Genomic DNA, 23,414 nt, shown 5'->3' with positions numbered 1-23,414 from the left:
CGGGAAAATAACAAGGATGATAAAAGAGGAGCTGATGAGCAGAAGTGTGTATAACGCGGTACATTTACTCCGTTACATTTACTTGAGTAACTTTTGGGATAAATTGTACTTCTACGAGTAGTTTTTATGCAACATACTTTTACTTGAGTATATTTATAGAGAAGAAACGCTACTTTTACTCCGTTCCATTTATCTACATTCAGCTCGCTACTCGCTACTTTTTTTATCGATCTGTTAATGTTTGTTTTGGTTAATGACAGACCTTCAAAGTAGAATCCACGCATGCCTGCGTTTCACCAATCACATGCAGTCACTGGTGACGTTGGACCAATCAAACAGAGCCAAGTGGTCACATGACCCGACTTGAACAAGTTGAAAAACGTATTGGGGTGTTACTATTTAGTGGTCAATTGTACGGAATATGTACTGTACTGTGCAATCTACTAATAAAAGTTTCAATCAATCAATCAAAAGTGTAAAGGAAAAAAGACACTTTTTATTTCAACCGTACTTCCCGTCAAAAGCCTAAAGACTGATCGCACAGTTCCTGTCTTCACAATAAAAGTACCGCTCCATCGCGCCTGTGCTAACAAAATAAGAGTCTCCGAAAGCCAGCGCAAAGAAGCTAGCAAGCTACGGAGTTTGCCGCCAATGTATTTCTTGTAAAGTTTATATAAAAACGAATATGGAAGCTGGACAGATAAAATGCCAAAAACCAACAACTTTCATGTGGTATTAGACAGAAAAGAGGAACTTTTTTTCTTCTTCATTTGAAAACGTGGATGTTATCAGCAATACTGTCTGATTCCAATCAATGCAAGCCATCAGAATCAGGTAATACACAAACTTATATTCTTACTTCATGAAAGATAGGAATCTATATGTTAAACATGCATGTATATTCATTAAAACACCTTTAACATGTCAACAAAAACGTCAAAATAAATAAATATAAATTATATACCCTATTTATAAATGTATGTATATATATATATATATATACATATATATATATGATATGTGTGTGTATATATGATATATGTGTGTATAAATGATATGTGTGTGTATGTATATGTATATATGAGGTAGATCACCTCGATTTGGTCATTTATTAAGTAATTGATAAACGTTGAAAAACTTATTGGGGTGTTACCATTTAGTGGTCAATTGTACGGAATATGTACTGTACTGTGCAATCTACTAATACAAGTTTCAATCAATCAATCAAATCAATGAATACCTACTGAGCCTATGGTGCTGTTAAGTTATTGCGGCTCAATGTGCCATTTTTATTTTTTATTTTAATGTACTGTTATTTAATATATATTATTGTTTTAGTTGCTTAAGAGATATTCCTGGCTCTGAATTTGCTCATTGCTATTTTTATGTTTTTGTGCACTATTTGTTGCTGTAATCAGGTTACTCATCAGTTACTCAGTACTTGAATAGTTTTTTCACAACATACTTTTTACTTTTACTAAATATTTGGGTGACTACTCCTTACTTTTACTTGAGTAATAAATCTCTCAAGTAACAGTACTCTTACTTGAGTACAATTTCTGGCTACTCTACCCACCTCTGCTGATGAGTGTGCAGCGATGCAGTGTCAGAAGTGATTCAACCTTGTGGTTCTGTTTTGAATGGTCAGAAATGATAACAGGAGATTCACAGTTGTCGTGTCCCAATGAAGATGAAGGCATATATTGTGTCACTCACTGGAGAATTCATCAGCAGCCCCGACTGCATCATCTGAGTCATATGTAATGGTTTTTATTGCACACAAGAACTAGGATGACCAGATTTACTCTTTCAAATATGTTACTAATGTGCTGCATTGACGTGAAGACAACCCTGATTATGAAGTAAGTCCTCTTTGTCAAACTAAATGTTACGTCTGCGAGGGCGCATGGCTGCGATTGTCGTGTTCCTCAGCAACGCAGGAAGCGGGCAGGAGTAGCGTGGAGGTACGATGAAGTTTCTTTTAATATATTTAAAGCAGAATAAAAAATACAAACTGAGGACGCTAACAAGCGTGGAGCTAAACAAAAAAAAATTCACCAAGGGTGAAAAAACGAGGAATGCTCGTGTGTACAAACTTACTATAGCAAGGAGAAAAAACAGGAGAACGTAAATGTTGCCTACAGCAAAACACTGACCCAGCAACTACTGCTGGGTGACAGGACAATATAAAGGGGAGTGAGTAACCTAAACACATGCTGGGAACACTAATTGCTAAACTAAGACAGGTGAGGAGAATCAGTGCCCATGGAAACCAACAGAAAACAGGGAAAGAAACAGAATAAAACAGAAACATTACCAAACATAAATCATGCCATGAGCCGGTTAACGAATCATGACACTAAATCCATTCATCCATTTTCTATAACACTTGGGAACGGCGTGGCTCGGTTGAACGAGCGGGCGTGCTATCAACCTGAGGGTTCCTTTTTCGATCCCCAGCTTACGTGCTGTTGTTCACGTCTGTTGTGTCCTTAAAAAAGACGCTTCACCCTTGTTCCTGATGGGTCGTGGTTAGGGCCTTGCATGGCAGCTCCCACCATGTGTGTATGAATGGGTGAATGTGGAAATAGTGTCAAAGCACTTTGAGTACCTTGAAAGTAGAAGGTACACAAGTATGACCTATTTACCATTTTACAAACTGGAGCCATATTCCAGGTGACTGTTGGCTCGAGGCGTGGTATACCCTGAACTGTCCCAGTCAGTCACATGGCACAAATAGGCAACTATTCACCATTGCATTCACACCTATAGACACTTTTAACAAGCAAGTATGTTTTGGAGAAGAAAGAAGAACCTAGACCACGTTTATACTGCAGGCGAAAGTGGACCCAATCCAATTATTTTGAAATAAAAAAAATTTCCAGTTGACTGTTTCGATTAAAATGTGACTTTTTTATCAGACTTCAGTATAAACGTGCACAAACCCCAATGTGGTACCGATGTAGCCTTGACGCATGCACAGATTGATAAAGTGAAAACAAAAGAAGTTGACTGGATTTGGTAAATGATGTCAGACTAATAACCTCTGCGGCCATTGCATGGATGCTTGTTGCGCCACTCGCATCCGCCTGCCCGACGGTCAAGAATGTGGCCATTCCTTGGTCGCCAGCCTCGCTGGCTGTAGCAGCGTTGTACTCACCGCTACCACCAGACTCGTCCCCCGGTGGATTCGGGGACGCGTGGGCTGGCTATTATTATTTGATTATATATATATATATACACATATTGTTTATATATATATATATATATATATATATATATACACACACTTACATATATATATATATATATATATATATCTGTGTTGGCCCTGCGATGAGGTGGCGACTTGTCCAGGGTGTACCCCGCCCTCCGCCCGATTGTAGCTGAGATAGGCGCCAGCGCCCTCCGCGATCCCAAAAGGGAATAAACGGTAGAAAATGGATGGATGGATGGATATATATGTATACAGTTGTGATCAAAATTATTCAACCCCCACACAATTTTGGTGTTTTAGCAAGTTGGACATTTATTCCGTATTTTGTTTATAGTCATATCAAATAAAGATGCATTAAATAGACAAATGCAACTTGAATTACAACATTATATTTTGTAACATACCAAACAGTGTCATGTCTCTTAATATCTCATTGACAAAATGAAATATTAAGTGCAATATATTTCTCTGTACAGTAATCCATTTATTTATATCTGCACCTTATTGCTCTTTTATCCTGCACTACAACGAGCTAATAGAACAAATTGTTGTTCTTATCTGGACTGTAAAGTTCAAATTTGAATGACAATAAAAGGAAGTCTAAGTCTATGTCTAAATCTTCTATCGTATCAACAACATGACTGCAAATTGTTAATTGCTTCTTTTGGAAGGATTTTGTATGTGTGCACGTGTTGACGAGACTGGGTGAGTGACCGCCATAAACACCAATCATTTCAATGGAGTCGGTAAAAAAAATGTACTATTCAAACTTAGTAGTGGTGAAAAATTTTGACTGTTTTAACACAAATGTGTTCTGTTAAACCCCTAATGGTAACACAGGCTAGCCAATGGTGTTCTTAGATTTTGTTGCTTTGAAAAATGTTACTGCGAGCTAGTTGCAAACAGCCTCTTTAACATTTAGGTTTAGAATTAACATTTAGGTTTCCATTTAACATATAGCTATAACATTATCAGTCAACATTTAATTTCAACTTAAATATGATGAAAATGAGCTGAATGTGTGAAACACGTATGCTGCAGAAGTGTGACTGAACTTTTACATTCGCCAACCCGCATGTCAGGGACGTACGGTCAGGGTAGGGTTGAGGTACAACCTCACGTCATAATGAAAAAAAAAAAAATAATAATAATAATACAAAGATACAATTAATAATGTCTCCATCAAACTGTGTTATAAATGTACTTATTGTATGACTAAACTATTTTCTTAAAAACTTGATTCAAATTTGCTAAATATTCCTCATCATAATACAGGCACAAACTGTCAGGTTCATCCCTGACAGTTTGGTTATGTTTGAGTTTTTTCCTCTGCATTTGTCTTTGTTTCCTCTCTGTGTGTGTAGTATTTCCTATCAGCGCTCTTATTTTGTCTGTTTCCTGTGTTTCTCCCTGAGCGCTGTTTCCCTTCAGATGCGGCTGATTGGCACCTGGCCACACCTGGTGTCAATCAGCCCTCTCCTATTTTAGACCTGCTTTGTCAACCACTCTGGGCTGGAATATTGTCGTTGCTACCTGTCGTGTCGTGTCATGTCGTGTCAATGCAGCCTTGCGGTAAGCTATATTTGGTAGCGGTTTGTAGCTTACTGTCTTTGGTTCCCTGCTTCCAAGTTTGTTTGTTCATAGCCAAGTTTGTTATCCGCCTCGTGTGCGCTTTTCGTTTGTACCCTTTTGTTTTTTTTCTTGTTTTAGTAGATTAAATCATGTTTACCTGCAAAATGCCTGCCTCCTTCTCTGCATCTTGGGGTTCATCTCAAAGAAACTGACAGAATAATACAGCCAAATTCGAACCCCGCAGAAATGTCTATGGCAGAGAAGCTTAAATTTAGCGTTAAAACTAATGGCTAATTTAAAAAAAAGTGTGGCCGCTTTGCAAGGCCTCTCCCACGCACCCCTGTTGTCTGTGGGCCTATCTGGGGACGTCTTGGATCCGTCCCTTGAGGGGGGGGGGGGCTATTTGTAGCTGTGCAGATGGGGAGGCACAGCTACTTCTCGTCCCAGTTGGTCTGCAACAGACGGCGTCATCATCTCCGGTGGGCCGGGAGATGCCACCATCATCTGCCGTGGGCCGGCAGACGCCACCCCTCACCTCCGGTGGGTCTGAAACCTACAGTGCCATCACCCTCCGGTGGGTCTGCAACCTATGGCGCCCTCATCTCCGGTGGGACTGCAACCTACTGCGCTACCACGCACTCCCGGTGGGCCAGCAGATTCCACCACGCACTCCAGTGGGCCAGCAGACGCCACCACCCACTCCGGTGGGCTAGCAGACTCCACCACGCACTCCGGTGGGCCGGCAGACACCACCACGCACTCCTGTGGGCCAACAGCAGGGGGCGCCACCATCTTCTCCGGCAAACCAGCAGCAGGGGCGCCACCACCATCCTCTCCGATGGGCCAGCAGCAGGTAACGTCACTACCATCCTCTCCAATGGGACACCAGGGGTTGCCACCACCATCCTGTCTGATGGGCCAGCAGGGGTTGCCACCACCATCCTGTCCGGTGGGCCAGCAGGGGTTGCCACCACCATCCTGTCCGGTGGGCCAGCAGAGGGCGCCACCATACTCTTGTCAGCCACAGATATGGTAGTTTCACGGGCGACCGCCTCGCAAATTGCGGCGGCGTTCAACTCGCCGTCGCCCACCGCCTTGTCCTCCCTCCACCCTCCGTTGACTTTGGACCGTTTTTTTTTGGGGGGGGGGGGGGGGGGGGGGGGGGGGTGTTGTAAAATGTCTTGTATCCGTTATGGGAAGGGGGGGCTACTGTCAGGTTCGTCCCTGACAGTTTGGTTATGTTTTAGTTTTTTCCTCAGCATTTGTCTTTCTTTCCTCTGTGTGTGTGTGTGTGTGTGTGTGTGTAGTATTTCCTGTCAGCGCTCTTATTTTGTCTGTTTCCATTGTTTCTCCCTGAGCGCTGTTTTCCCATAGCTGCGGCTGATTGGCACCTGGCCACACCTGGTGTCAATCAGCCCTCTCCTATTTTAGACCTGCTTTGTCCTCCACTCTGGGCTGGATCATTGTCGTTGCTACCTGTCGTGTCAATGCAGCGTTGCGGTAACCTATATTTGGTAGCGGTTTGTAGCTTACTGTCTTTTGTTCCCTGCTTCTAAGTTTGTTTGTTCATAGCCAAGTTTCTTATCCGACTCGTGCGTGCTTTTTGTTCGTACCCCTTTTGGTTTTGTTCTTGTTTTAGTATTTAAAGATTAAATCATGTTTACCTGCAAAATGCCTGCCTCCTTCTCTGCATCTTGGGGTTTGTCACAAACTAACTCTGACACAAACCAGATATAATAATTCCGCTTGACTTTCCTGTGTAACTGACTGGAAGTTGGAGAGGCTGAGGGTGCGGCTTATTGGCTGGTCTGAGTGTCAGAATGTTGCCAAAATAATGTTTGCAGAAACATTTTGACACCATGAATTTTTAGTTTACACATTGTTGAATCTGAAGTCTTTGTTATGTTTTAATGTAAGAATCAATAAAGTTGGAATTCAATTTCAAATTTTGCAAAAGCTCAGTGTGTGTGTGTGTTTGTGTGCGTGTGTTTTGTGTGGGTGTGTGTGCATGTGGATAATTTTAAACGAGGACATGTGTAAACATTCAAACTGAGATCTGAATATTACAATGCTCAGTTTTGTCCGGTCTTGTTTTTGACCAAATGACCCTGAGGTGTCCAATACATACAGTAATAAAAGTGAACTGCACTTTTTTTGCCCTATTGTTCACAATCATTATGAGAGACAAGAAGACAAATTACCTTTTTATGCTTTCTAACTCGTAAAATATAAGCCTACTTACAATGGAGTCAATAGGAGGTCTACTATTCCTTCTTAATAACCATTCAAAAACCGCCAACAAGACTCCATTTACATTTTTGTGATTTGAATACTTACAAAATATTAGTGATATTGTTATTATAAGCGCTAACGCAGACATGCTATTTTTTGCGGCGCCGTGATCATAGAACGCTAACGAGCTTAAGGTGCTATATTGACATCATCCACTGGTGAGCTGCTTTCTCGCTTCGGAGCTTGTGAAAGTTTATTGTAGATCATAAACAATGCCTCTCACTTGGATAGTAGAAGAATGAGGACATAATCCGACAAGTGGTCAACTTTGGCATCTCAATTTAAGCCCCGGAAATTGCCAGAAAAAAAAAAAGACACAAAAACACACTTAATTCCACCCCCCATTTTTTTTGTGAAGATTATGAGTCATTCGTCATATAAACCTATCTATATATCTGTTTCTCCTATTAGTCTGGATCCCAGTGACAGCAGACATTGTACAGGAAGTGATGTTTAATTATGTCTGTTGGCTCTCATGGAAGGCTGCAGTGAGGAGTAATCAGTGATGTTGTCGAAGGAAAAATAAAATGTTGTGATGGATTTTTTAAATTAATGCACAGTATGCTTAAAAAGAGCCAAATACGTAAATATTGTATTTCACAATGAACGGGCTTGTTACTACATTACATATATACTTACAGCATGCATAAAACCCTATTAGAAGTCTTCAGATTTTTTTAAGATAGCAACTACCATAGGCTCCAATTTAAACCGACTTTCCTTGCATATATTTACTCGTTAGAATGCAAAAAAAAATAAAGGACAACATATGTGTGCCTGTCTTGCAAAAGGATTGTGAATGATTCTAAAGAAATGTCCCCTTAAATGTGTCCAATTAGCAGTGTGTTTGCCAATCATTGACCATCCATCAGTATCAACTGTGACCCCAGATTTACCAAATGTAGGTCAATCAGTGCAATTGTTCCTGTTCCGATACTTTTTTTCCAATTCTATTGTCTATTTTTACAAGTAAGAACATATTTCTTCAAAGTGGCAGCATTTCGGCATGCCATACTATACCCAGGAAGGACAGCAGAACCAACCCAGCCATTGTGATCCGGTTTGCGAATCGAAAACATAAGACGGAGTTACTACGGCAGGGAAGGAAGCTGAAAGGAACTGGGGTTTACATCAATGAACATCTTACAAAGAAGAACGCCGACATTGCAAGACAAGCACGCATCCTCAGAAAAGAAAACAAGATACAAGCAACATGGACACGAAACTGTAAAATCATGATTCGGCTAAATGGACCATATGAAGAAGTCAAAGTTGTCACGATTTGAGAGCTCCGTGACTTGGATCAATATAGATGAGACCTGCTAGGCGTATGACTGACATGGCTCATCCTTGGCTGGAGATGGGGAAGGCTTCGCGACGAGAAGGTGAGACAACTGAGAATCAAGCGTCTTCAAGAGCTGAATACATGGACTATAAATTACATGACTTTGAATATGATGTTGACCCAGATAACCATCTGTTCAACTCAATCAATGCTACTTGTGACTACTACACCGAGGAACAATTTAATGACAATGTTAGCTTAGGTAATACATTTTCTTTAATACATTTCAACTGCAGAAGCTTATATGCAAATTTCTCAAAGATTGACGAATACTTGAAGACTTTAAACAGCAAAATCAAAATAATAGCACTTTCTGAAACATGGATCGATAAAGACAGAGGTATTGACATCTCCATTGACGGGTATAAGTTGTATCACAGTAGTAGAAAAAACAAGAAGGGAGGAGGTGTGGCCCTGTTTGTTGACTGCGACTTGAAATGTAAACCTGTCGAATGTATGACAACGGTAATCGATGATTTATTTGAATGTGTAACTGTGGAGGTAGACATAGAAAAGAAGAGAAATGTTATTGTTATGTGTTTATATAGGACACCTGGGTCTAAGGTAGAAGCATTTCATGATAGTCTGGAAGAATTACTGTGTAAGGTAAAGGAAAAGAAAACATTCGTCATGTGTGGCGACTATAACATAGACCTGCTAAGCTCACCCAGAAATAAATCAGCAAGAGACTTCTTGGATGTGGTATATAGTAGAGGGCTTTATCCATTGATCACCAAACCCAGTAGAATATCGACAAATTGTGCAACATTAATTGATCACATCTTTATAAATGACATAGAAAATAACATAAAAAGTGGATTAATAATTAATGATACAAGTGACCACTTACCTGTGTTTCTTACTTATGACTGTCAAATGTCTAGAAAGAGGGAGGAGAAAACCCATAGGTATACAAGGAAAAGGACTGAAGAGGCAATAAATAAATTTAGGAAGGACTTATTTGAAGCAGACTGGAATGAGGTGTATGTGGGAGAGGCAAATGCTGCATATGAGGCTTTTCTTAATATTTATTTATCATTGTATGAAATACATTGTCCGAATGTATGGAAACAAAGAGACAGCTACAATATAAAGCCTTGGATTATTAAGGGACTACAGAATGCTTGTAAAAAGAAAAACAAACTTTATAGAGACTTTATCAATCAATCAATCAATCAATGTTTACTTATATAGCCCTAAATCACTAGTGTCTCAAAGGGCTGCACAAACCACTACGACATCCTTGGTAGGCCCACATAAGGGCAAGGAAAACTCACACCCAGTGGGACATCGGTGACAATAATGACCCAGTGGGACGTCGGTGACAATGATGACTATGAGAACATGATACTGTGATACTGATGATACTGATGACTATGAGAACATATGAGAACATGATACTGTGAAAGATCAATCCATAATGGATCCAACACAGTCGCGAGAGTCCAGTCCAAAGCGGATCCAACACAGCAGCTAGAGTCCCGTTCACAGCGGAGCCAGCAGGAAACCATCCCAAGCGGAGGCTGATCAGCAGCGCGGAGATGTCCCCAGCCGATACATAGGCGAGCAGTACATGGCCACCGGATCGGACCGGACTCCCTCCACAAAGGAAAGTGGGACATAGAAGAAAAAGAAAAGAAACGGCAGATCAACTGGTCTAAAAAGGGAGTCTATTTAAAGGCTAGTGTATACAAATGAGTTTTAAGGTGAGACTTAAATGCTTCTACTGAGGTAGCATCTCGAACTGTTACCGGGAGGGCATTCCAGAGTACTGGAGCCCGAAATGAAAAAGCTCTACAGCCCGCAGACTTTTTTTGGGCTTTGGGGATCACTAATAAGCCGGAGTCCTTTGAACGCAGATTTCTTGCCGGGGCATATGGTACAATACAATCGGCAAGATAGGATGGAGCTAGACCGTGCAGTATTTTATACGTAAGTAGTAAAACCTTAAAGTCACATCTTAAGTGCACAGGAAGCCAGTGCAGGTGAGCCAGTACAGGCGTAATGTGATCAAACTTTCTTGTTCTTGTCAAAAGTCTAGCAGCCGCATTTTGTACCAACTGTAATCTTTTAATGCTAGACATGGGGAGACCCGAAATTAATACGTTACAGTAGTCGAGGCGAGACGTAACAAACGCATGGATAATGATCTCAGCGTCTTTAGTGGAAAGAATGGAGCGAATTTTAGCGATATTGCGGAGATGAAAGAAGGCCGTTTTAGTAACGCTTTTAATGTGTGCCTCAAAGGAGAGAGTTGGGTCGAAGATAATACCCAGATTCTTTACCGTGTCGCCTTGTTTAATTGTTTGGTTGTCAAATGTTAGAGTTGTATTATTAAATAGAGTTCGGTGTCTAGCAGGACCGATAATCAGCATTTCCGTTTTTTTGGCGTTGAGTTGCAAAAAGTTAGCGGACATCCATTGTTTAATTTCATTAACACACGCCTCCAGCTGACTACAATCCGGCATGTTGGTCAGCTTTAGGGGCATGTAGAGTTGGGTGTCATCAGCATAACAGTGAAAGCTAACGCCGTATTTGCGTATGATGTCACCTAGCGGCAGCATGTAGATGCTGAAGAGTGCAGGGCCAAGGACCGAACCCTGGGGAACTCCACACGTTACCTTAACGTAGTCCGAGGTCACATTGTTATGGGAGACACACTGCATCCTATCAGTAAGATAAGAGTTAAACCAAGACAAGGCTAAGTCTGACATACCAATTCGTGTTTTGATACGTTCTAATAAAATATTATGATCGACAGTATCGAAAGCAGCGCTAAGATCGAGGAGCAGCAACATAGATGACGCATCAGAATCGTTAGCAATAGATCATTAGTCATTTTTGCGAGGGCTGTCTCCGTCGAGTGATTTGCCCTGAAACCGGATTGAAAGGTTTCACATAGATTGTTAGACGCTAAGTGTTCATTTAACTGCTCCGCAACAATTTTTTCGAGGATTTTTGAAATAAAGGGAAGGTGAGACACCGGTCGGTAGTTTACCATGAGGTCAGGATCGAGGTTAGGTCTTTTAAGAAGAGGATGAATAACCGCTTTTTTGAATGCTAGGGGAACAGTGCCCGAGGAAAGTGATAAGTTTATAATATTTAGCACTGATGGACCTAATAATACAAAGAGCTCCTTGATCAGTTTCCCAGGAAGAGGGTCAAGTAAACATGTTGTTTGTTTTATTCCATTTACACGTTGTAACAATTCCTCTAATGTTATTTCCTCAAAACGAGAGAAACTATTTTGGAGGGCAGTATCCGCCGTATATACAATCGTGTCAGTGTTAATAGAACCCCGTTGTAGCTGGGATGCATTGTCTTTAATCTCCTTTCTAATGACTTCAATTTTCTTACTAAAGAATTGCATAAAGTCATCAGCTGAGTGGGTGGAGCTACTGGAAGGAGTCCCTTGTTGGGTTAGCGATGCTACCGTACTAAACAAAAATTTAGGATCGTTTTTATTACGGTGGATGAGATTTGAGTAATAATTAGCTTTAGCTAAGGTAAGCATGTGTTTATAAGTTATTAAACCATCACTCCATGCTTGATGGTGCACCTCAAGTTTAGTCGTGCGCCATTTGCGTTCCAGCTTTCTGCATAATAATTTCTGAGCTCTAGTTTCTTCTGTAAACCACGGGGTGCGCTTTTTTGGAGCCTTTTTTAACTTTAGCGGTGCTATGTTATCAATGGTTTCGCGCAGGGCGTCGTTAAAGTTGTTAGTGAGGTTATCAATAGAGCCCACAAATTTTGGGAATGGTGCCATTACCGAGGGCAGTAGGTCAGCAAGAGTTGTCGTTGTGGCCGTATTAATGTTGCGGCTGCTATAGCAGTTATTATTATTATTAGTGTCACGCGTTCGGCGCACTTGTTGCGCGGAGTTGCCACTTCGTGGATGCACACACTACCAGTCAGCAGGATTGCAGGTAAGAATATGTTTTAATATAATAAAACAAAAGAACACTGGTGCAAAAAAGGAGAAAAACAAAGCGCATGCCAATGCACGGAAAGCTAATGCTAAAAACGTAGCAGGAAACAGAAAACATTAAACGACGTGCCACACGCACGTGAAGCTAAGGCGGAACTTAGCACAAAATAATCGAGGGCAGAAGGATACCAAACGTGACGTGTTGCGAAAAGCAAGTAATGGACCGAGGACGAACTGAGGAATCAGGTGGGCTTAAATACACAAATGATAATCAACAACAGGTGTGACAGGAGCCCGTGAGGAGGAGCACAAAACGTTGCCATGGTGACTAAACAAACGGGGAAGTGCTCAAACACAAGGAATCGGCAGAGTCCAGAACTAAACATGAACAAAGACATATAAGCGGCAAAACAATAAACGATCCGCATACCGGATCGTGACACTACCCCTCCCCCAAGGGGCAGATCCCAGATGCCCCAAAAAACCCGAAGTACAAACCCCCCCCCACAACTAGACAGTCCAAAAGAGAAGGGAGGGCGGAGGGAGGACCTGGTGGAGGGGTGACAAGTCCTGCATCCTTGACTCCACCAAGGACACCACAGGCAGCGGCGGCAGGTGGGACGCCGCCACCACAAAAGTCTAGGCGGGCGGGCCCGCAGAGGCCACATCCGTGGCTGACGAGGGCCAGGGCGCGTCCTGCGGGGAGGACGCCCTGGGAAGGGCCACCACCGTGGCCGGCGTGGGGGTGGAAGCACCCGCTGAGGAGGACGCCCGGGGTACGGCCACACCCCTGGAGGTGGAAGCGCCCTGCGTGGAGGACGACTTGGGCACGGCCACACCCACATCCGACGTGGAGGGAGATGCGCCCGACTCGGACCCGGGCGCCGACATCGACTCGGGCGTCGTTTTGGAGGCCGATTTGGACGTCGGCTTGGACTTGGACGTCGGCTTGGAGGCCGGCTTGGAGGCCGGCTTGGACTCTGACTCGGACTCGGACTCGGAGGCCGGCTTGGACCTCTGACTCGGACTAGGACTCGGAGGCCGGCTTGGACTCTGACTCGGACTCGGACTCGAAGGCCGGCTTGGACTCTGACTCGGACTCGGAGGCCGGCTTGGACTCTGACTCGGACTCGGACTCGAAGGCCGGCTTGGACTCTGACTCGGACTCGGACTCGGAGGCCGGCTTGGACTCTGACTCGGACTCGGACTCGGAGGCCGGCTTGGACTCTGACTCGGACTCGGACTCGGAGGCCGGCTTGGACTCTGACTCGGACTCGGACTCGGAGGCCGGCTTGGACTCTGACTCGGACTCGGACTCGGAGCCGGCTTGGACCTGGACTCGGAGGCCGGCTTGGACCTGGACTCGGAGGCCGGCTTGGACCTGGACTCGGAGGCCGGCTTGGACCTCGACTCGGAGGCCGGCTTGGACCTGGACTCGGAGGCCGGCTTGGACCTGGACTCGGAGGCCGGCTTGGACCTGGACTCGGAGGCCGGCTTGGACCTGGACTCGGAGCCGGCTTGGACCTGGACTCGGAGGCCGGCTTGGACCTGGACTCGGAGGCCGGCTTGCACCTGGACTCGGAGGCCGGCTTGCACCTGGACTCGGAGGCCGGCTTGCACCTGGACTCGGAGGCCGGCTTGGACCTGGACTCGGAGGCCGGCTTGGACCTGGACTCGGAGGCCGGCTTGCACCTGGACTTGGACTCGGAGGCCGGCTTGCACCTGGACTTGGACTCGGAGGCCGGCTTGCACCTGGACTTGGACTCGGAGGCCGGCTTGCACCTGGACTTGGACTCGGAGGCCGGCTTGCACCTGGACCTTGGACTCGGAGGCCGGCTTGCACCTGGACTTGGACTCGGAGGCCGGCTTGCACCTGGACTTGGACTCGGAGGCCGGCTTGCACCTGGACTTGGACTCGGAGGCCGGCTTGCACCTGGACTTGGACTCGGAGGCCGGCTTGCACCTGGACTTGGACTCGGAGGCCGGCTTGCACCTGGACTTGGACTCGGAGGCCGGCTTGCACCTGGACTTGGACTCGGAGGCCGGCTTGCACCTGGACTTGGACTCGGAGGCCGGCTTGCACCTGGACTTGGACTCGGAGGCCGGCTTGCACCTGGACTGGGACTCGGAGGCCGGCATACACTTGGACCTTGAGGTCGAGCCCGGCGTGGTGCCGGCGTGGGAGGTTGGCGTGGTGCCGGCGTAGGAGGTTGGCGTGGTGCCGGCGTAGGAGGTTGGCGTGGTGCCGGCGTAGGAGGTTGGCGTGGTGCCGGGCGTAGGAGGTTGGCGTGGTGCCGGCGTAGGAGGTTGGCGTGGTGCCGGCGTAGGAGGTTGGCGTGGTTCCGGCGTAGGAGGTTGGCGTGTGTGCCGGCGTGGGAGGTTGGCGTGGTGCCGGCGTGGGAGGTTGGCGTGGTGCCGGCGTGGAGATTGGCGTGGGTGCCGGCGTGGGAGGTTGGCGTGGTGCCCGGCGTGGGAGGTTGGCGTGGTGCCGGTACTAGCCTTAGCCGTGGACTTGGCGTTGGAGGTTGACGTGGTGCTGGCACTGAGGCAGGTGGCGTCTGTTGACGTGGGCGGAGCAGCGGCAAGGCAGGCAGCAACCTCAATGGAAGGAGGTCCGCCTGTGCCACTGACACGCCATCAGCCTTGCCCCCCCCTCAGGAAGCAGATTCCAGATGCCAGATGGAGTAGGTGGGGGGGGGGTTTTGTGCGAGCTTGGAGGCAGTCGAGGGCGTGGGAGGGTGGGCGCTTGGAAGCCTGGGAGCTGGCCTTGTGCGTCGCACGCGTCCCTCAGGCAGATTTACAGCAGGTGCCGGGGAGGAAAAGCACATGGAAAGCACCTGGCAGTCGCTGCTGAGGGGAAAGTCCTGCACTCCTTTTGTGCACGACCCTGCGCGGCGCCTGGTCGCCGCTGGAGTCCTCTCCTCCTGGGTGGTGTGACGTCACCGCGCGGCGTGCAGCGCGCTGAGGGGAATGTCGGGGTGGCTTGAGACTGGGAGCGAAAGCGTTCCTCCGCGTCCCGCTATCCTCGCCATGAATAGCTCCCAGGCCACCACTGCTTCGGCCGGGAGATCCTCTTCCGGCAGCTCAATGTCGTCCTCGCTCTCCCTATGGACAAGAGTCTGCTCGGAGCTTCCAGAAGATCTCCGATTTTTCCTCATCGGAGAGGAACACCTGTTCTTGCTGGGGCTGGAGGTGTGCGAAGTGGCTTTTAGCTCGGTCCATTCTGTCACGCGTTCGGCGCACTTGTTGCGCGGAGTTGCCACTTCGTGGATGCACACACTACCAGTCAGCAGGATTGCAGGTAAGGAATATGTTTTAATATAATAAAACAAAAGAACACTGGTGCAAAAAAAGGAGAAAAACAAAGCGTGTGCCAATGCACGGAAAGCTAATGCTAAAAACGTAGGCAGGAAACAGAAAACATTAAACGACGTGCCACACGCACGTGAAGCTAAGGCGGAACTTAGCACAAATAATCGAGGGCAGAAGGATACCAAACGTGACGTGTTGCGAAAAGCAAGTAATGGACCGAGGACGAACTGAGGAATCAGGTGGGCTTAAATACACAAATGATAATCAACAACAGGTGTGACAGGAGCCCGTGAGGAGGAGCACAAAACGTTGCCATGGTGACTAAACAAACGGGGAAAGTGCTCAAACACAAGGAATCGGCAGAGTCCAGAACTAAACATGAACAAAAGACATATAAGCGGCAAAACAATAAACGATCCGCATACCGGATCGTGACAATTAAGTTTGACGAACATGCGTCTGAACCTCGAATTTTATAAGGTAATGATCGGACAATACTTTAGTATACGGGAGTATCGTAACTTTGGAAGCGGTGATACCCCTGACAAGCACTAGGTCTATCGTAATTACCGTTGCGATGCGTGGTTCATTTATTATTTGTGTGGAGACCACAGCTATCAATTATAGTCTGGAGCGCTACGCACGGTGGGTCCGATGGGGTATTCATATGGATATTAAAGTCCCCCATTATGATTATATTATCAGCGTGTGTCACTAGATCAGCAACGAACTCTGAGAATTCATTGATAAAGTCCGAATAGGGCCCTGGGGGGCGGTAGATAACAGCCAGGTGTAGAGGCAGCGGTGTGACAGACCTCATAGTAAGCACCTCAAACGATTTATATTTATTATTTATGTTAGGACTAAGGTTAAAGTTTTCGTTGTATATTAGTGCGACCCCCCCACCCCTTTTAAGCGGACGGGCAATATGCGCATGTGTAAAGTTAGGAGGACATGCCTCATTTAGCGCAAAAAAGTCGTTTGGTTTAAGCCAGGTTTCACTGAGACCGATGACGTTAAGATTGTTGTCTCTGATGATATCATTAACTAACAACGTTTTGGGAGACAATGATCTTATGTTTAAAAAACCTATATTATAGGTAGTGGGCTGTTTTAGGGAATTTTTGATCAAATTATCCGTAGTAGCAATATTAATAATGTTGTGTTTATTATGCCCAGTGCATTCAGTATAATTACGACCATATCTAGGAATTGATACGACGGGAAAGTTCCGATTGTTTGATTGTTGCTTTGATAAACTGCACGCATCATGGTTAGCCTCCTCAGTAACGGGGATTTTCCGATTGTTTGTTTGTTGCTTTGATAAACTGCACGCATCATAGTTAGCCACCTCAGTAACGGGGATTTTTCGATTGTTTGTTTGTTGCTTTGATAAACTGCACGCATCATAGTTAGCCACCTCAGTAAAACACATGTCCAACTCTGAAACACTCAAAGCAGAAAAAACTTGTTCTAATTTAACAGACTCCTTACCCAGACCAGTAGTCTCGCATCTTTCATCTAAATCCGTCTTCAGGATGGAGGGAAGTGGTGTTCTGTGGGGATTAGCATTCTGCTTTGTTTTAAGCCCCGCTCGGCATCCGCGTTTCCGATCACACCGCTGGCGTCTGCTCCGTAGACGGCCCCCGCTGCTACTAGACTCCCCTGCTTCACAGGCCGCTGGATGTAGCCGCCGACGTATTCCCATGCTAGTTAGCATGTTTAGCACGCACGCGTCTATCAGTCCAAAACGGCCCGATATGTCCACATCCAGAAGTGTCTGGCGGTCGTACGTGATCACGGAGTGACCACGATGCGAGCCAGCCATGAAGTCTGCAGAACTGTCCGGCATTTCCGCCAAATGTTCCATCTTTAGCAAGAGCACCGCAGTGTCGCAGCCCGTCCGGGCGCCGCCATCTTGCATATATATTATAAAAGTAAGAACAAATGATGCTGAAACGAAATATAAGGTTTACAAAAACAAATTGATAACAATAATGAGACAAGCTAAAAAAGACTATTACAATAACTTACTAGAAAACAACAAAAACAATATTAAAGGAACCTGGAATATTCTGAACAATGTAATAGGTAAAACATCGGGGCCTACAAACCCACCAAGCTATTTTATAAATGAGGATAATAAGATGATAACAAATATGAAAGAAGTAGCAAATGGATTCAATTCTTTTTTTGTGAATGTTGGACCCAAATTGGCAGAGAGTATTGAAGAACATAAAAATATACAGAGTGGATGGAGAGGGGGAAGCAAAGTGCTACAGTCCATGCTTTTAGGAGATGTTAGTGAAAATGAAATTCTATCGGTTGTAACAAAACTGAAAAATAAGGCATCAGCAGACAGTGATGGTATTGACATGATAATTGTAAAAAAGACTATTGACTGTATCATCAAACCTCTATGTTATGTTTTTAATCTCTCTTTTTAAACAGGGACTTTTCCAAATAGAATGAAGGTAGCAAAAGTAATTCCACTCTATAAAACGGGAGATAAACATATATTTACTAATTACAGACCAGTGTCACTGCTGTCACAATATTCTAAAATAATTGAAAAAATATTTGTAGAAAAATTAGACAGTTTTATTGAGAAGAACATGCTGTTGAGTGAGAGCCAGTATGGATTCCGAACTAATAGATCCACTGCTTCAGCTGTAATGAATATAATGGAGGATATAGCAACAGAAACTGATAATAGGAAATACACTATCGGTGTGTTTATCGATCTTAAAAAAGCATTTGACACAATAGATCATTCTATATTATTGTCCAAGTTGCATTCACTTGGTGTGAGAGGAGTAGTTTTAGAATGGCTAAGAAGTTATTTAGATAATAGACAAGAGTTTGTGGATTTTTTGAGTAATACATCTGAACAAATGAGGATTGAATGTGGAATTCCACAAGGTTCGGTTTTGGGACCTAAATTGTTTGTTTATTTTGTATATTAACGATATATGTGAGGTATCAAAGTCATTGAAATTTGTTTTATTTGCGGACGACACCAACTTTTATAGTTCGGGACATGACTTAAAAGCGTTATCGATACTTATTGAACAGGAAATGATTAAACTTAAGAGATGGTTTGATGTCAACAAATTATCATTAAATGTAAAAAAAACAAAGTTTATGATTTTTGGTAAGAGGAAAAGAGAGGACACCATCAAACTGTCGATAGATGGAATTGATATTGAAAGGGTTTCTGAACTTAGATTTTTAGGAGTGATACTGGATGATGGTCTGACATGGAAATCTCATATTGCACATGTACGAAAAAAGATGTCTAAGAGTATTTTTATATTAAACAAGGTAAAATATGTGTTAGATTATAGGGCAATGCGCATATTGTATTGTGCACTTATATTGCCATATATCAGCTACTGTGTGGAAGTGTGGGGGAACACATATAAGAGTAACATAAAGGCATTGTATCAATTACAGAAAAGAGCTATAAGGATTATTCATAAAGTAGATTACTTAGAACACACTAACATTTTATTTATTAACTCTGGACTATTGAAACTACAGGAGCTAGTAAAGCTACAGACATTGTGTGTCATGTTTAAGGCTAGAAGTAAAACATTACCAGCAAATTTACAAAAAATGTTTGTCATCACTTCTGAGAATACAGAGCATAGAAGAAAAGGTCATTTCAAACAACAATATTCAAGGACAACTTTAAACCAAATGTGTACATCAGTGGTGGGGGTAAAATTGTGGAATTCTCTTTACAACGAGATAAAAAACTGTAAAAATATATTCCAATTGAAAAAAATATATAAAGATAGAACGATAAGATCATATGGACAGCCATAAGTGTTTACATTTTGTTTTTTATTTATTATTTTACTTATTTTTTGTCTGGTTTGGTATTTGCTCTGTATCATTCCGTGAGGTGTATATTATATTATTACTATTATTTTCTTGGTTTGGTTTATACTTTATGAAGTTTTGCACTTGTTGTGTTTTTCTTGTGTTTTTTGTTTTTGATTGTTTCATCACATTTGGATATATGTGTCGGCTTAAATGATATTCATGAAGTAAGATAATGTATTATGTCAGAGGGGGCAGGAAATTATAAGATTTTCTTCATCCTGCTCCTTCTCAGGAATTGTGTGAATTGAAATTGTATAATTGTGATATAATTATTTATCGTTCTAAATGCACATCAATGAATGAGATAAATAAAAAAAATAAAAAAAATATTATTTCCAATTTATTGACTTAATGTTTAAATCAGTCCCAAGACTGTAAATCCTTCTAGGATTTCCAAGCACAACAACAGAAAATCAAATGCCACTGTTTCACGGGATTTGACCTTCCAGTGATTTGTGGAAAACCCCCTGTCTGTGTCGATTTAAATTAAAATGGCTTCCACAGCTTAAGATTGGTGTGTTTTTATTATGTTATACTGTACGTATATATTTATGGTCAGAGTAGAGGATTTCACAGGTTTATGAATGTGTGTATAGTAAAAAGTATATTGCAGTCATTGAATGCATGTATTATGTGTATTAAAAAGACACGTCCCACTTACTATCCTAATTGTGCTATTGATTACACATAACTCACTATGTCTGATTATGATTACATTTCAACGTTGACTTTCTGCGTGAAAGGAATTCTCTCCGTCTGTGTCAGTCTTGTTGACTTGTATGATCTATGACTCATCAATACCATCGATTCTCCCAAAGTTCATCCAAAAGGTTCAATACAGGCACATCAGTATTTTACATTTTAAAAAAAAAGATGGCAAGGCGAGGCAATCTGCATGTCAGCAAAATGTCACTATAATTGAGCCTGGCTTGTCCCTTAACGAAGTTCTGACTGTTTTATAAACAGGGTTGGGACAGGAGACATCAGTCACCAGGGAGGCCGTTAACATTACCAAGGACAGGGACATGCGAGCAGGAAGGTGAACGCGTGCCACACTCAGGACTGTCACAAAGCCTTTCAAGGCTTAACTTGTGTGACCATTTGCACACTGATAAAAACTTTTTGTTGTACACAGTGACGTGCAGTGAGGTTTGAAGTTGAGGAGCCACTGACCCAAAAGTCAGATTTACAAACATGACAGTAAAAATGCCATGGCACCAGCAGAAACTCACAAAAAAACAAGTATGCTACAAGAATAAAACATTTTGACACACTTAACACACAATTTACACAGCAAATTTTTGACTTAGAGGCCGCATTGGCATACTTGCCAACCCTCCTGGATTTTCCGGGAGACTCCCGAAATTCAGCGCCTCTCCCAAAAACCTCCCAGAAGAAATTTTCTTCCGAAAATTCAGCGGAGCTGTAGGACACGCCCCCTACAGCTCTATGCGGACCTGATTGGGGACAGCCTGTTTTCACTTCTGCTTTCCTACCATATAAACAGCTTGCCTGCCCAATCACGTTACAACATCTACGGATTTTAATAAAAAACTGCACACACAAGGAGACGAAGCAGAAGAACGAGGAAGTTACAGCCATGGCGACGCCGTCTGTAATAGAGTGATTCTATGTTGTCTGTCGCCATCTCCTGGTGAATGTTGGCTATAGCGTTATGTTGGTTTTTTTTGATTGGCCAACGATTTATGTGGCGTTGCGCACCTGACGGCAAGTGACTCTCGCCAGTACGCTAATGGCAGAACAAAGGTTACTCAAATAGTGAAAGGTAAGTGTGGTTTTGTTTTTTTAGTAACCAGCAAGCACCGTACAGTTAGTAGAACAACTGTGTTTTATTACTGTGTATTTGATAGGTGCCGTCTGAAATTCAACTATTAATTTTATTTATATATGTAATACAATAAATATATATAGATCGAATTCATTGAAAGTCAAGTATTTCATATATATATATATGTATATATATATATATATATATATATATATATATATATATATATATATATATACATATATATATATATATATATGTATATATATATATATATATATATATATATATATATATATATACATATATATATATATATATATATATATATATATATATATATATATATATATATATATATATATATAAAGGGAAGTTGGCCAGCAGTATTGCTGTCCTGGGTAAAATAAGGCACATTCTTAATCCAAAAACATTACACACTCTTTATTGTACACTTGTTTTACCATATTTGAGTTACTGTCTAGAAGTTTGGGGAAATACATACAGGACAAACATCCAACCACTATTCATAATGCAAAAAAGGGCCATCAGACTGATCCATAACACAGGACCCCGAGAACACACTAATGGATTATTTATAAAAACATTTGATTTAAAACTACCAGATCTCATCCAACTCAAGACTGCCCAAATGATTTATAAAGCAAGTAAACATTTACTTCCAACAGGGTTACAGAGAAGATTTTTACAAAGAGAAGGGAATTATAATTTAAGAGGAGAACTACTTTTTAAGATCCAATATTGTAGAACAACGCAGAAACGAATGAGTATAACAATAGCAGGGGTTAAAATATGGAACTGTTTAAAGGATGAAATAAAACACAGCACCAACATAAACCAGTTTAAAAAGTTTTTTAAATCATTTATCATTAGTAAATATAAGAAAGAAGAGCAAACATTGTTTTAGAAAGACAATAATATATAATATGTATATAAATACAATTTATCATTTCATAATTATACATATAGGTTATATTAAAATGTATATATTACCACTTTATATGGAATTTAAATGAATTGTGTATATATAATATATATATATATGTGTGTGTATATATATATATAAGTGTACAAATGTATATGTTTGATTTAAATGTTAAACTGTGTAAATGAGACGTGTGCTACATATATGTTGCTTATATATTGTTTAAAAAAAAAAAAAAGTAATATAAGTGAAGCATGTTTTAGATTTTATATATTTTGAACCTTGTTCTTGTTGTGATGGGGTAGGTTTATATAAGCGTTGCTTCAACCTACACCCTTTCGGCTCAATCATTGCACAAATGAGTGTTTTTTTTTGTTTTGTTTTTTCTTTTCTTGTTGTTGTTCTTTGTTTTATGTGAAGATTGCCGAAATAAAATACATTGATTGATTGATTGATATATAGATGAAATACTCGAGTTGGTAAATTGTAGATATAAATATACTCCTCCCTTCTTAACCACGGCCCGCCCCAACCACGCCCCTGACCAAGCCCCCAACCACGCCTCCGCTACACCCCCGATCACGCCCCCCAACCCCCACCTGCCAAAATCAGAGGTCTCAAGGTTGGCAAGTATGCGCATCGGGTTAAAACAATTTGGCCGGGATATGTGTATGTATATATATATATATATATATATATATATATATATATATATATATATATATATATATATATATATATATATATATATATATATATATATATATATATATATATATATATATATATATATATATATATATATATATATATATATATGGCAGAGGGGTTAGTGCGTCTGCCTCACAATACGAAGGTCCTGCAGTCCTGGGTTCAAATCCAGGCTCGGGATCTTTCTGTGTGGAGTTTGCATGTTCTCCCCGTGAATGCGTGGGTTCCCTCCGGGTACTCCGGCTTCCTCCCACTTCCAAAGACATGCACCTGGGGATAGGTTGATTGGCAACACTAAATTGGCCCTAGTGTGTGAATGTGAGTGTGAATGTTGTCCGTCTATCTGTGTTGGCCCTGCGATGAGGTGGCGACTTGTCCAGGGTGTACCCTGCCTTCCGCCCGATTGTAGCT

Source organism: Nerophis ophidion, linkage group LG02 (genome assembly GCF_033978795.1).
Source record: "Nerophis ophidion isolate RoL-2023_Sa linkage group LG02, RoL_Noph_v1.0, whole genome shotgun sequence".
Lineage (NCBI taxonomy): Eukaryota > Metazoa > Chordata > Actinopteri > Syngnathiformes > Syngnathidae > Nerophis > Nerophis ophidion.
This window is presented reverse-complemented; position numbering follows the sequence as displayed.